Source organism: Nannobrachium achirus, assembly GCF_963921795.1.
Source record: "Nannobrachium achirus genome assembly, chromosome: 22".
NCBI classification, from domain to species: Eukaryota; Metazoa; Chordata; class Actinopteri; order Myctophiformes; family Myctophidae; genus Nannobrachium; species Nannobrachium achirus.
The window spans coordinates 9,929,605-9,944,723 of NC_137829.1; positions in this window are offsets into that span (position 1 = coordinate 9,929,605).

The window sequence follows — 15,119 nt, forward strand, 5'->3', positions numbered from 1 at the left end:
CAGGATACTGACACCAGGGTACTGATACCAAGATACTGACACCAGGATACTGAAAGGATACTGACACCATACTGACCATGATTATGACACCAGAATACTGAACAGGATATTGATACATAGCATCACAAATAGTCAAATATTAGGCTTGTCCGACCATTTATGGGTTATGTAGTTATCACAAAAGCAGGCCTAAAGTATCTTTATTGACGGAAATTTTCACAAGACCTATTTTACTAGTTGAGGTAAAGGTGATATGAAGTCTGTCTCAAGATTCATCCTACACTACCTCCATTCAGAGAAGTAACATTTCACGTTTTTATTCTCATTTTTATTCCCATAGTATAAACCTGTGTAAATGTTTAAAATGTGTCAATTAAATTACATTTACAAAGTAGGCTACAAAAAACTATTTGAAATGCATTTTTCAAATAGGCTACTGCTCATCTATGGTTGTATACTGCAGTGACCTGAATTTGATATCGATGAAGTACTGAAGCGTGATCCTACCCCTCAACAGAAGATAATGAGCTATATTTTCGTCCATGCCTTACCCCTTATCTCTAAACTTCTTTGCCTTTTTTTACTATTTTGAAAAAACATCTTAAAATAGTTAGCCGATCTACATCGACACATTGTGAGCTTGTAGATCTGCTATTTGAAGTATTTTTAAATGTTTTTCGAAATAGTCAAAAAGGCAAAGAAGTTTAGGGGTAAGGCATGGACGAAAATAGGGCCCGTAGACTTCAAGATCGAGCATGTGTAGTAGACTATTATTAGCATCACCAATATATTGTCATGATGGAATGAGTGAGTGAGTGAGTAGTGAGTGAGTGAGTGAGTGAGTGAGTGAGTGAGTGAGTGAGTGAGTGAGTGAGTGAGTGAGTGAGTGAGTTTGTGTGCGTGTGTGTGTGCGTGTGCGTGCATGCGTTTGTGTGTGTAATACGCTTACAAGTTTATGTTCTCCTAAATGGTCACACATAAATAATTGCATCCAACTGGTGAGTTCAGGAACATGTGAGTAAGCACCGTGCACATTGTGGGACACTGGACTCGCTCTGAGCAAAGATAATAGGTGCGTAACTGTGCCTCTGGCGACAGTGCAGTGTGTCACATGCCTCCTCTCTCCGTGCCCACTCTGGGTGCCAGGAGAGGGGCTTAAACCTGCGTCTGGAGATGGGAGTTTGTGGAGATCCAGGGAGCGGATGCTTGGCACTGTGAAATAGGATTTGGGGAGGACCGAAGCGATGAAGCGAGAGGGAGAGAGGAGCCACTGCCAAGTCCTCTCTTCGGATTCGGTGCCCCCCTCACCCCTCAAACATTTTCAGTTCACACACACATAAATACAGAATGGGAGAGAAAGCATGAGAGAGAGACAGAGAGAGAGAAAGAGAGAGAAAGAGAGGGAAAGAGAGGGAGAGAGAGAAGGCATGTGAGAGAGGGAGAGAGAAAGCATGTGTGAGAGAAAGCATGAGAGCGAAGAGAGGGGAGGGGGCTAAGGATGGACAGAAAGAAAAGAAAAACAGATAGAGAGTGATGAGACGAGCAGTGTGACATTGTGTCATCTGAGTGCTGGTGACCTGAACACGTGTTCCTCGTGGTAACCATCTCATGCAACACACTAATCCTGCTAGGTCTTTACCAGGTGCCTCCTGCGTGCATGCGTGTGTGTGTGTGTGTGTGTGTGTGTGTGTGTGTGCGTGTGTGTGTGTGTGTGTGTGTGTGTGTGTGTGTGTGTGTGTGTGTGTGTGTGTGTGTGTGTGTGTGTGTGTGTGTGTTTGTGTGTGTGTGCGTGTGTGTCTGTCAGTCTGTCTGTCTGTCTGTCTGTCTGTCTGTCTGTCTGTCTGTCTGTCTGTCTGTCTGTCTGTTGGCGTATAAATTGAAATCTGAAAGTGTTGCACTCTGGATTTTACATTGAATGTGCATGCATACACATATAGTAGGCAGTACGTTTCTAATCTCCAAGAGGCAAACAGATCTAGAAAGACAAGAGGAGGCCAAAAGAGAGGGGGGGGGGGGGGGGGGGGCGTTATGTGGAAAACAAATGGGTGGGCCCAGTAACAACCCTTCAGTGTCACACACATCTGTCAATTCAGGTGATTGATTTTCCGCCTCCTGTTATCAAGGGCAACAGCCACAATGTCCCCCTAATACTCAAGGGTAATATAAACCCACACACGTGCACGCGTGCGCGCGCACACACACACACACACACACACACACGCACACGCACATGTACATGCACACACGCATGTTTGTCTAAACAGAAAACATTAAATGAGCACATTTTATTTAATCTACTGATCTACTCTGGGGATAAATAATATTAACCTTCAGATCCAAATTCAGGAATTTGTGTCAAACCAGAAACAGCATTGTGACAAAGGTTGTATCCAACCTAGACACAGGATCAAAATGTCTCAATACAACCACCCCAATTGTATACTGTAAGTTGAATTGTATGAACATACTCTACTATACAGACTGGACAAACAAGAAAATAACTACAAAAATTGAACTTTAACTCTAACCCTATGTGAATCTTTTAACCCTAACTATATATATATATATATATATATATATATAAAATATCAAAACATGACAGAGAGAGAGATAAAAGGAAAGATAAATCAGCCACGAAGGAGAACACAGATGAGTGGCAGGGATGAGATGATTCTACGCTCCACAAAACTGATCTAAGCAGATGCATTTATAGCATCTCTATTTCTACTCACATCTGTCGTTTTTCATTCCGAGGCTACAGTGATTGCTGATCTAAAAGTACCTTGGAAAGAACACAAGAAGAAAAGAAAAAAAACACATTAGAGACAGGAAGCTTGGCAGCTTTCGATGTCGGAATGCTAGGATTTTAATCCATGCTCACAATATTGACAGGAAAAAGCGTTCCGGAGGGGAAATCAATATCTGTTGAAAATGAAAATGTATCAGGAAAACATCTCAAGCTGTGCACTGCAGCAGCACCCCTGCTTCCTCACTGCTTTTCACAGATTCCTTCCTCTCGTTCTCCCACTCACCCACATTTCCCCATGCCTCTTTTCTCACTTTCTCGTTTTTTCTTTTTGCCCCTTCTCTTTCCCCACACTCCACCCTCACTTGACAGATTTTTTTCCTTCTCCTTTTTTCTTTCTTTTTTTTAAAGTCCTATACAGCACTTGGGCAATTTTGCCATTACTCATATTATTGCTGGTGGCTGCAGACGGAGCCTTGGCTCCATTCCTCAGGGGTAATTGGAAACTGCAGGTGTGAGAGGGCACATTAGCATACACGGGGCCCTGCACAGGCAAACTGCTCCAGTCCTAATGGCAGCTTGAAAAATACATCTATCACGTTAATGCCAGGGAGATGGATGTGTGCTGTAGTTATGCCACTGAGACCTGGACATAAATTAGTGATTTTCTGAAGTATTAGTGCAGAGCATGTGCACTCTTTATCAAAAAGCCAGCCAGCCTGCCTGTGTGTGTGTGTGTGTGTGTGTGTGTGTGTGTGCGTGCGTGCGTGCGTGCGTGTGTGCGTGTGTGCGTGTGTGTGTGTGTGTGTGTGTGTGTGTGTGTGTGTGTGTGTGTGTGTGTGTGTGTGTGTGTGTGTGTGCGCGCGTGTGTGTGTGCGTGCATGCGTGCGTGCGTGTGTGTGTTTGTGCATGTGCCAAAATGTAGAGTGGATCTATGCAGCAACAAGGTTAACCCACCTACTTCATATCATTATGCTCAACAATGATGATGGCACTGTCAGAGAAATGGCCAGGGCATCACTCCTACTGGACGTATGTACGCAGGAGGAAGGTCCCCCTGGCTGCAGCAGACCAGAATAATTTCTTGGGCTTCAGGAGGACAGACTCTGGAAAACTGGACTCACAAGCCAAGGGCTTTGGGGTCTGGTCTGATTGGCCAGATCTCAATGACCTCTGCCATCGGGCAGGAGTTCAGCTTAAATGGGCAAAAAACAACATCACAGTGCCCACCTCTGATGGACTAATTACAGACCCCAGTGTTGTAGTGGAGGCTACTCTCACCCACCAGGGAAGGGACAGGCTACAGGCTACAGGAAGACACAGCGAGAAGGGTTCTGCTTCATGTGAAACAGCCTGAGGCCAAACAACATTGGCGTGGACTTACTCTGCAGGGAAAGTTGGCCTGTATTGATTCCGCTGATCATTCTGTTTCACATTCTTCGTACAAAAATGCTGTTATTGTGGAGGATGTTTTAAAATTTACCATCAAAGCAAGACAGCAAGTATTACCAACCAAGTACAATCTGTCAAACTAGTATCCCGACATACATAGCCCACTCTGTATTAACCACCATGATTCTGAACAATCAGAATCTATTGCACACATAACAATTTAACAGATGGCTGCAGTGCATATAAAACGTATACATTGCTCGCCACGATCGCATTGTCGACATAGTGTCCGATGCCATTAGAAAATGTAGGCTATGCCATCTAATGCGGCAATGTAACATTCAAGGGTGTTACTGGATTGGTTTGGTTGTGCTTGTGATGTCTTTGCTGGCATCCCAAATACACCAGATGTTGTTTTTGTTGACACCTGTCACAGGGAGGTCCTGATTCTGGAGGTGGGTGGGCTGTGTTTTTGATCTGTACATGGACCAGGCTTTCCAAGATAAGCATTATAAATAAGTACCAACCATTACTTGGAATCATAACAGACCTTGGGTACAGATGTAGATTTTCAATACTCATATTTGGAAGCCTGGGCCATGTACATAAATTGACCACGAGTGGCCTAACAATCGCTGGCTTCAGGGGGGCTGTGGCTGTGTGTATCCACACAGTCTCTCAATGTGAATATTTGTGTGTGTGAAAAAGAGAGAAGCAAGTGAGGAAAGCGAGAGGGGAAGAGTATTGCGACAGTATAGACTGTGGAGAGTTGCAGATACCGATTCTAGAACCAGAAACACTGTTATTTGTTCTTTTCTTTTCTCTGTTTTCAAAGAAAGGGGTTCATATAGCCTTTAGAATCTTCTTTGGCACACGGTGCAGTAATGTTTCAACATTAAACGTCAACATAGAATTACCGGTACTGATCAGGAGTAGCAACCCACAATGCTGAAGGAGCACAGCTATTTGAAGGCATGCAAAACTATTTTTGCACTATACAGTGGTCTCTCTCCTATTAGGTGAGTCATTCTAAGAGAAAATATGGCTTAACCCCCAAAAAATTGATACAAAAGGTTTTTCAATGGATTCTGGTAGTATTGGGTGTGCTAAATAACATACTCAAAATCTACCAAAATCTTCCTCCCCGAAAGCCGCCATTTTCAAGATGGCGTCTGAGTTGACTGTGGGGAGCTTAAAATGGTTATATCTCAAATGGAAAAGATTTTGCTAATATTTTGTCAACTGATTCTGGTACCTCTGGACATTCTTTAGAGCATACTAAAAATAGAGGAAAATATTCCTTTCGGAAAGGCTTCATTTTCAAGATGGCGCGTGACTGGCGTCCACGATGGCTGCAGGAGCTTTAAATGCCTATAAACTGGGATTTAATATGTAAAAAATCATAACAATTATGCACTTGGTGACACGTTTTTGACTTTTGGCATGGTGTTGGGTATGGACATACGTTTTTCAAAAACCATCGGCAACAAGTTGGGCTAGCCCCCTAGTTGTCTGTTTGAAATTAATTCATTATTAAATAGGTCTATACATGGTTGAAACCCCAAATAATTGATGGAAGAGATTTTTCAATGGATTCTTTTACTATTGGGTATGCTAAATACCATACTAAAAGCTTAGGGAAAGAAACTACTGGAAATGCATACTTTTCAAGATGGCACATATTCCCTCCCAATTTATATGCATTTTAAGCTCCCATGAACACCATCGTGAAGATTATGCCTTTTCAGTGGTTTGTTTCTCCTAAGCTTTTAGGATGTCAAAAACGTGTCACCAAGTGCATAATTGTGATGATCTTTTACATATTAAATCCCAGTTTATAGGCATTTAAAGCTCCTGCAGCCATCGTGGACGCCAGTCACGCGCCATCTTGAAAATGAAGCCTTTCCGAAAGGAATATTTTCCTCTATTTTTAGTATGCTCTAAAGAATGTCCAGAGGTACCAGAATCAGTTGACAAAATATTAGCTAAATCTTTTCCATTTGAGATATAGCCATTTTAAGCTCCCCGCAGTGAAAGCGGACGCCATCTTGAAAATGGCGGCTTTCCGGGAGGTAGATTTTGGTAGATTTTGAGTATGTTATTTAGCACACCCAATACTACGAGAATCCATTGAAAAACCTTTTGTATCAATTTTTTGGGGGTTAAACCTTACATTGACTCACCTATATTGTTTTTGCATAATGATAAAACAAAAAATAATAGGCAAATGTGAAAAGGGTGGCATGTTATCTGTGGCCTGTCATGATTTGAGGCAAATGTGTTTTGCAAAGACTGAGCTGCTAGTGGCACTATAACAGGCCAATGTGAAAAGGGTGGCATTTGTTCCTTATTGGCAATGTGAGTGCAAAACTGCACGGAAATCGCAAGCTGCGTTTATGATTTGAGGCATTTTGTTCAAAACTGACCAATCCTGCAAACTTTGGAAGACAATGTAAGCCAACTAGGATGGAATATGAAATATCGGACAAATCAGTCTTGATCACTTGACTATAGAGATACTCTGTACTGATTTGCGTGAACAAATCTGAAGGAGTAATATCAAAAAAATTGTTTTACATAAGTCGGCCTGGTCGGCCAGTTTCATTTAATGACTATAGAGATACTGTGTACTGACTTTTTGTGATCTTTGGACTGGAGTACTGTCCAAAAATGTGTTTTGCACAAATCCGCCTTTGGTGGCGCTATAACAGGCCCATGCAAAGAATTGTGCCAGAGGTTCTGCTCTGGCACCCAGGGAGTGTGCTCGCACAGTATCGCTGCCATCGTGTCAACGGTGCCGGAGATTAGCTGTCCACAGACGGAAGGACACGCACGCGGACAGACAGACGGAAGGGCGGACGGACGGACGGACGGACGGATGGACGGACGAGCGGACGGGAGCGAAAACAAAGTCTCGTCTCGGCCATGCCTTTCGGCCTGGTGGAGACAACAACTTCATGTGCACCTGCTGATGTGTAAAGTGTAACCTCCCCCCACCAAAAAGAGAATACAAATGAATAAATAATAAGAATAAAATAATAAGAATAATCATGATAAACTAGCGCAACAAGTTTACCTTCAGAGTTCAGACTGAAAAAGCGCACCGCTGCCTCACCCGGTGCGCATTTCCGAACGCACCCCCCGTTTCCCGGCGAGCTTCATTCCGGCGACTCTACCGGTTACCTCCTGACCCACAACAGCTATAATCCCATGCTTTGGGCAAACGTCCTTAGGTGCCAAACAGTGCCGTGTGTAGGCCTACCACAGGTGAAAATGTTTTGTTTCATGTTTCATCTCCACCAGACCGTCAGGCGGAGATTATGTTTTCGTACCTGTTTGTGTCCTTCCGTCCGTCCAGAAACCTTCAGAAACTAAGGGCCGATGCATACTCCACTTTTAGAGCAGAGTTCGGTTCGGGGAGTCACAACATCAAGGAGTGACGGTTTAAATAAGTGCTCCTTCAAGTGGGGAGTGTGCGTGCATGCGTTTGTGCGTGCCAAGTGCTGAATGGAGCAGAGGAGACATAGAAGAACACATGTAGCCTATCACCTTATAGTTTGGTAAACTATGTATGCTAACTTATTATAGCTCATTAACTTACTTAGCTTAGTTACGCAAACTACAGTATTACAGTTATTATGAAATGTGAACACAAAAATTAATTTAAAAATATTTACTGGGCCAGCCCAGAAGACCTACGTTCTGATTCTTGTTAGGCAAGAAGAGTGAAAAGAAAGATGGATTCAGCAGTTCGGAAAAAATAAGTGGTAGCCTACTATCTGGCATTTGATTGGGAAAAGCCATAGCTAGGCTATCTTATTTCCATCATAAGTTCATAACATATTTTGTAGCACAGCCACCCAAGTGTGGAATTCTACTTCCCTTAAAACATGCAGCTCGCTGGCTTCCTTCAAGACTGCCCTGAAAACTCATTTTTCAGGAGGCCAGAGGCGGAGGTAATTAGCACTTCTCCCACAGACAGGAGAAGTGAGCCCCCCCTTAACCCACCTTACCTTAGCCCCACCCCTTGTATGACATCATTTTGTAGGCAGAGGAGAATTTCTGCCCCCAGTTTCCGTGAATCTTTTTACTATTTTTACTATTTACACATTTTTCTTCTCTTTGTTGTTGAAAGGAAAGTGTTAGAATTATACTTTAGTCGTTATTTTTGTCTCTGATCTGTTGAAATAGCGAGGGACAGAAAATGCTCTGGGGGCAGAGTTCTCCTCTGCCTACAAAATGATGTCACTATTGGGTATGCTAATACCATACTAAAAGCTTAGGGAAAGAAACTACTGGAAATGCATACTTTTCAAGATGGCACATATTCCCTCCCAATTTATATGCATTTTAAGCTCCCATGAACACCATCGTGAAGATTATGCCTTTTCAGTGGTTTGTTTCTCCTAAGCTTTTAGGATGTCAAAAACGTGTCACCAAGTGCATAATTGTGATGATCTTTTACATATTAAATCCCAGTTTATAGGCATTTAAAGCTCCTGCAGCCATCGTGGACGCCAGTCACGCGCCATCTTGAAAATGAAGCCTTTCCGAAAGGAATATTTTCCTCTATTTTTAGTATGCTCTAAAGAATGTCCAGAGGTACCAGAATCAGTTGACAAAATATTAGCTAAATCTTTTCCATTTGAGATATAGCCATTTTAAGCTCCCCGCAGTGAAAGCGGACGCCATCTTGAAAATGGCGGCTTTCCGGGAGGTAGATTTTGGTAGATTTTGAGTATGTTATTTAGCACACCCAATACTACGAGAATCCATTGAAAAACCTTTTGTATCAATTTTTTGGGGGTTAAACCTTACATTGACTCACCTATATTGTTTTTGCATAATGATAAAACAAAAAATAATAGGCAAATGTGAAAAGGGTGGCATGTTATCTGTGGCCTGTCATGATTTGAGGCAAATGTGTTTTGCAAAGACTGAGCTGCTAGTGGCACTATAACAGGCCAATGTGAAAAGGGTGGCATTTGTTCCTTATTGGCAATGTGAGTGCAAAACTGCACGGAAATCGCAAGCTGCGTTTATGATTTGAGGCATTTTGTTCAAAACTGACCAATCCTGCAAACTTTGGAAGACAATGTAAGCCAACTAGGATGGAATATGAAATATCGGACAAATCAGTCTTGATCACTTGACTATAGAGATACTCTGTACTGATTTGCGTGAACAAATCTGAAGGAGTAATATCAAAAAAATTGTTTTACATAAGTCGGCCTGGTCGGCCAGTTTCATTTAATGACTATAGAGATACTGTGTACTGACTTTTTGTGATCTTTGGACTGGAGTACTGTCCAAAAATGTGTTTTGCACAAATCCGCCTTTGGTGGCGCTATAACAGGCCCATGCAAAGAATTGTGCCAGAGGTTCTGCTCTGGCACCCAGGGAGTGTGCTCGCACAGTATCGCTGCCATCGTGTCAACGGTGCCGGAGATTAGCTGTCCACAGACGGAAGGACACGCACGCGGACAGACAGACGGAAGGGCGGACGGACGGACGGACGGACGGATGGACGGACGAGCGGACGGGAGCGAAAACAAAGTCTCGTCTCGGCCATGCCTTTCGGCCTGGTGGAGACAACAACTTCATGTGCACCTGCTGATGTGTAAAGTGTAACCTCCCCCCACCAAAAAGAGAATACAAATGAATAAATAATAAGAATAAAATAATAAGAATAATCATGATAAACTAGCGCAACAAGTTTACCTTCAGAGTTCAGACTGAAAAAGCGCACCGCTGCCTCACCCGGTGCGCATTTCCGAACGCACCCCCCGTTTCCCGGCGAGCTTCATTCCGGCGACTCTACCGGTTACCTCCTGACCCACAACAGCTATAATCCCATGCTTTGGGCAAACGTCCTTAGGTGCCAAACAGTGCCGTGTGTAGGCCTACCACAGGTGAAAATGTTTTGTTTCATGTTTCATCTCCACCAGACCGTCAGGCGGAGATTATGTTTTCGTACCTGTTTGTGTCCTTCCGTCCGTCCAGAAACCTTCAGAAACTAAGGGCCGATGCATACTCCACTTTTAGAGCAGAGTTCGGTTCGGGGAGTCACAACATCAAGGAGTGACGGTTTAAATAAGTGCTCCTTCAAGTGGGGAGTGTGCGTGCATGCGTTTGTGCGTGCCAAGTGCTGAATGGAGCAGAGGAGACATAGAAGAACACATGTAGCCTATCACCTTATAGTTTGGTAAACTATGTATGCTAACTTATTATAGCTCATTAACTTACTTAGCTTAGTTACGCAAACTACAGTATTACAGTTATTATGAAATGTGAACACAAAAATTAATTTAAAAATATTTACTGGGCCAGCCCAGAAGACCTACGTTCTGATTCTTGTTAGGCAAGAAGAGTGAAAAGAAAGATGGATTCAGCAGTTCGGAAAAAATAAGTGGTAGCCTACTATCTGGCATTTGATTGGGAAAAGCCATAGCTAGGCTATCTTATTTCCATCATAAGTTCATAACATATTTTGTAGCACAGCCACCCAAGTGTGGAATTCTACTTCCCTTAAAACATGCAGCTCGCTGGCTTCCTTCAAGACTGCCCTGAAAACTCATTTTTCAGGAGGCCAGAGGCGGAGGTAATTAGCACTTCTCCCACAGACAGGAGAAGTGAGCCCCCCCTTAACCCACCTTACCTTAGCCCCACCCCTTGTATGACATCATTTTGTAGGCAGAGGAGAATTTCTGCCCCCAGTTTCCGTGAATCTTTTTACTATTTTTACTATTTACACATTTTTCTTCTCTTTGTTGTTGAAAGGAAAGTGTTAGAATTATACTTTAGTCGTTATTTTTGTCTCTGATCTGTTGAAATAGCGAGGGACAGAAAATGCTCTGGGGGCAGAGTTCTCCTCTGCCTACAAAATGATGTCATGGCTTAAAAGCCCCTACTGTTTAGTATAACTGTGATGATATTTGTATGTTTTTTAGTTTTTTGTTATTTGTATAACCACAAGTTGAATACCTAGGACTCGCGGCGTAAAAAAGACCATAAAAAGACTTATTTGCGATGTTCTTTTTAGGCAGGGTGTTTAACTATAGGTACTTGTACTGTACTACATTCTTTAATATATTGACTATATTTGTTATGTTCTCCACTTTTGTCTAATAAAATACTCAATCAATCAATCAATCAATCAATCAATCAATCAATCAATCAATCAATCAATCAGTAGACTAGCCTTTACATTCATAAATAGAAAGTCCAATTAACAAATACACATTGATTGTGTAATAGAATATAGCCAGACCTACACATGTCAGGTGCTATCAACACAACCACATGGTTTGTTTGTTTTTGACACATCTGCTTTTGCCATGTAGGAAACAGCTGCTCTGACATGGTTTTCATAGTGACATGTGTTCTGGAACTGTCTCTATTGTCTTGTAGCCCTACATTGCCACATTACAGTATGTGACACATACGGTATGTCATTTGGTACTACCAGCAGTCCCATGAATACATATGTCACACGTCTACAGAATATAATATACAATAGAATTTCTCCAGAGCTGGAAATTGGAAAGGTGATTTCACAAGGTGATTTCACAATATCATACCAGTAAAGCCCTTATCAGAGTCTGCGGTGAAGAGCCTATATCACCGCAAATTTTAGGTGACAAGCTATCCACCTAAAGTGAGAAAACAAGTGGAGGCCATCATAGTCAGTCACGGTGAAGTCCTATCACTGTGAATGACTGGTCTAGATCGACCAATCAGTGAACGGGGTGATGGGCCGATCTGTCTGAAAGTAAAAATCAAACCTCGGTTTGAAGTGGAGCGGTGAATCTGAGCAGCTATACCCTGTGTGTGTTGCTAAATGCCTAAACTGTAAACTGTAAACTGTGCCTGTGAGTGAGTGGTGAGTGTGCCTGGCCTGCACAAAACAGCGCCCCTCCTTTAACTAGTGTGTTGTGTGTGGCCACTCAAGGTATTGCCAGGCTACGGACACGGCCAGCCACCCAGCCACCCAGCCACCCACCCAGGGACATACCCACGGACATACCTGTCTATTGGGAGCGCTTTCACCGCTCCAAAAACAGAGAGATGTGTCGGGGTTCGCGGTGGATAGCCCTTCACCGCGAGTAATGACGTAATGTTGTAGTTTTATGACTTAAAAACACTACACTGCGGTGGATAGCTTATCACCGCGGTGCCTACTATGATAGGGGCTTTAGACACCTAAGGGCAAAAAGTGAGGTGAGGGCGAGGTCGCACAGGACGGAATTCGCATAGGACAAAATTCATTATTAATATAGGCCTATATCGGACCAGTTACCCATATATGGAGATCCCTGATACCTATGGAGATCCATGTATATGGAGGTATGGGCATATTGTTTGGATCGGCGGTTCTACAAAAGAATGTTGTTTCATTCAACTGTACATTGTAAAAGTACAGTAACAGCAAGGGAAGCAGTTAAGAATATAGGCAAAAATCGGAGCCCGTGTGCAAAAGTTGGAGTCTGTAGCATCAACAGTGTGCTGTGAGACCCCAGACATTACTCGTTACTCGTTATGTGAAAGTCCTATGACGTCTATGACGTCTGACATCATACATACAATCCCTTTTATGCCCATATATGGAGATCCCTGTCTGTAGAACCAACGGTGTGCTGTGAGACCCCACATGCGTCAATGCGTGTCAGTATCTGTCTCTCAGTCCTTGTCCCCTTTTATGGGCATATTGGTTGGATCACCGGTTCACTGAAATATTTTGTTTTGTACAACTGTACATCAGGTATCTCCATATATGGGCATGCAAGGGAATGTGATGTCACAATGTCCAGGTCACAATATCCAGGGTTTGATCTTTAATGAGGTGATGTCATTAATCTTATTATCTTTGGCATGTCACAGCAGCACAGTTCAATCACTTTATATAGGACAGAGCATGGTATATTTTAGACATTGAGAAATGTATCCACCTGTTTCCGCGGGAGTTTACTGGAGATTATTTGGACCTGTTTGCACCACACTTCCAGTTTAACAGCAGACATACAAGCTCACGTCGCGTCGCAGATGCAGCCTGTTGTGAGCGTTGTGAGCTTGTAAATCACACTCGGCTGCGGCGCCGGAAGCTCGGTACAGCGTCTGCGCAATGCACTATGGGGCGTTGGAAACTCGTGGATAGCTGAACTACTACAATTTCTTCCTTGGAGGAGAAGTAACAACCCAATTTGGACCTCCCTGAGGGCCCCCTCAACCTGCTAACCCTAGTCATATGTCATTACCATATCCAAAACACGTACGCATGCATGCATGCATGTGTGCACACACACACGCACGCACGCACGCACGCACGCACGCACGCACGCACACACACACACACACACACACACACACACACACACACACACACACACACACACACACACTGGTAGGGCCTTTCTTTTGTTCCCCCTGTAGTTTGCAGGAAAACAGCTTGTTACAGTGTGACATCCATTGACTCCCGCCCTCCTGCTGGGCACATGTAACTGTGGTTTAGGGCTTCAGAGGAGGGAGCAAACCGTCACTCCGCTCCTTAAAAAAAAAGCCTTGGGTGCCTCACTGGGAACACAGACACTAGAACAACAATGGAGATGTGGGCTTAACCTGCCTAGCAGGGAATATACCAAACACAGAGTGGCATGTGTGTAGGTGTTCCATATGAACAGAGTCATGGACTGGGTGCCTGCCTGGATGCGTCGACAGCCAGACAGAGAGATGACCATATTGTTGTGCACAAAGGCTGTCATTAAATACCACTCAATTTGAGTATTCAACATGTTATCACAGTTTACAGACACTTTGGCCTGTATTAGTGAACATTCATTAATTTGCCCCTTGGCTAGAACTAGAGTTTGTCCTCAACCTCCAATTTTCTGGTTTGTAAGTGCAATATATTATCCGTTATCACATTATGCGGCTCGCTTGAATATATGCTTCAAACTTCTTGATCTTTAGGTACAGTACGATAACAATGTTACCTCCAAAAACCTTGAATGTGTGTGCACGCGCATGTGAGCAGGGGCGTCACAAGGGGCAAGGGGGGGGCAACATAGGTTTTTCAAAAAACCTTAGAAGGATTTGAAATATTCAGACCTTTTTTCAAAAAATAGCAGATCTACAAGCCTGCTGTGAGCTTGTATATCTGCTATTTTTCAATAGTTAAAGCACAAAATATGAAGTGAATTAATCCTTGTTGTACCCAGGGCCCAGAATGTGGTGTGACACCCCTGTGTGTGTTGTGTGTTCTTCTAGCAGGAGGTCAAGGTACTCCTGTGTTGACTGACTGCGGAGGATTATTATGGGATTAGGGGTGTCTCGGTTACCACGGTGAGATGATAATCACAGTGGCCATCCTCTGATCTCCACTGGGATAGGAGTGTCAATCAAACGCAGGGATCTTCATAGATGAGAGGGAAAGCTGCTGTATCGCTGTACGCAAGTGTGTGTACGCGTACGTGTGCGCGTGCGTGTGCGTGTGTCTGTGTGTGCGCGTGCATGTGTTTGTGTGCGTGTGTGTGTGTATTTGCACATGTGTGGTGAGATATTATATCGTCGTTGTCGGGTGGAAACCTTGTAGGCCTATGTCCAAAACCATTTGTTTTGTATTTATCATTTTAAAAATGATTCAAACTAGTGAAAACAGCTGATCTACAAGCACACAACGCCTGGCAACGCGGCACTGTGATTATCATTTCACGCCAGGCGTTGTGTGCTTGTAGATCGGCTGTCTTCACTACTTTTGTGCGATGGCCTTGTATGATGAAGCAGGGCTTTACTTTGCGAAAAAACATACAAATTTGAAACTTGGAGATCCAAGGTTTCTGCCCGACAGTGACGACATACAGATGTATTTACGATACGTAAACGTCAATCTGTCAGCACACAGGCAGACGATATAGAGCGTGTACGTTTGTGTCCTGTTTCTTTTTTTTCTTTTTTTTTCATTCATCTTGCCGTCGAATGAGTGAAT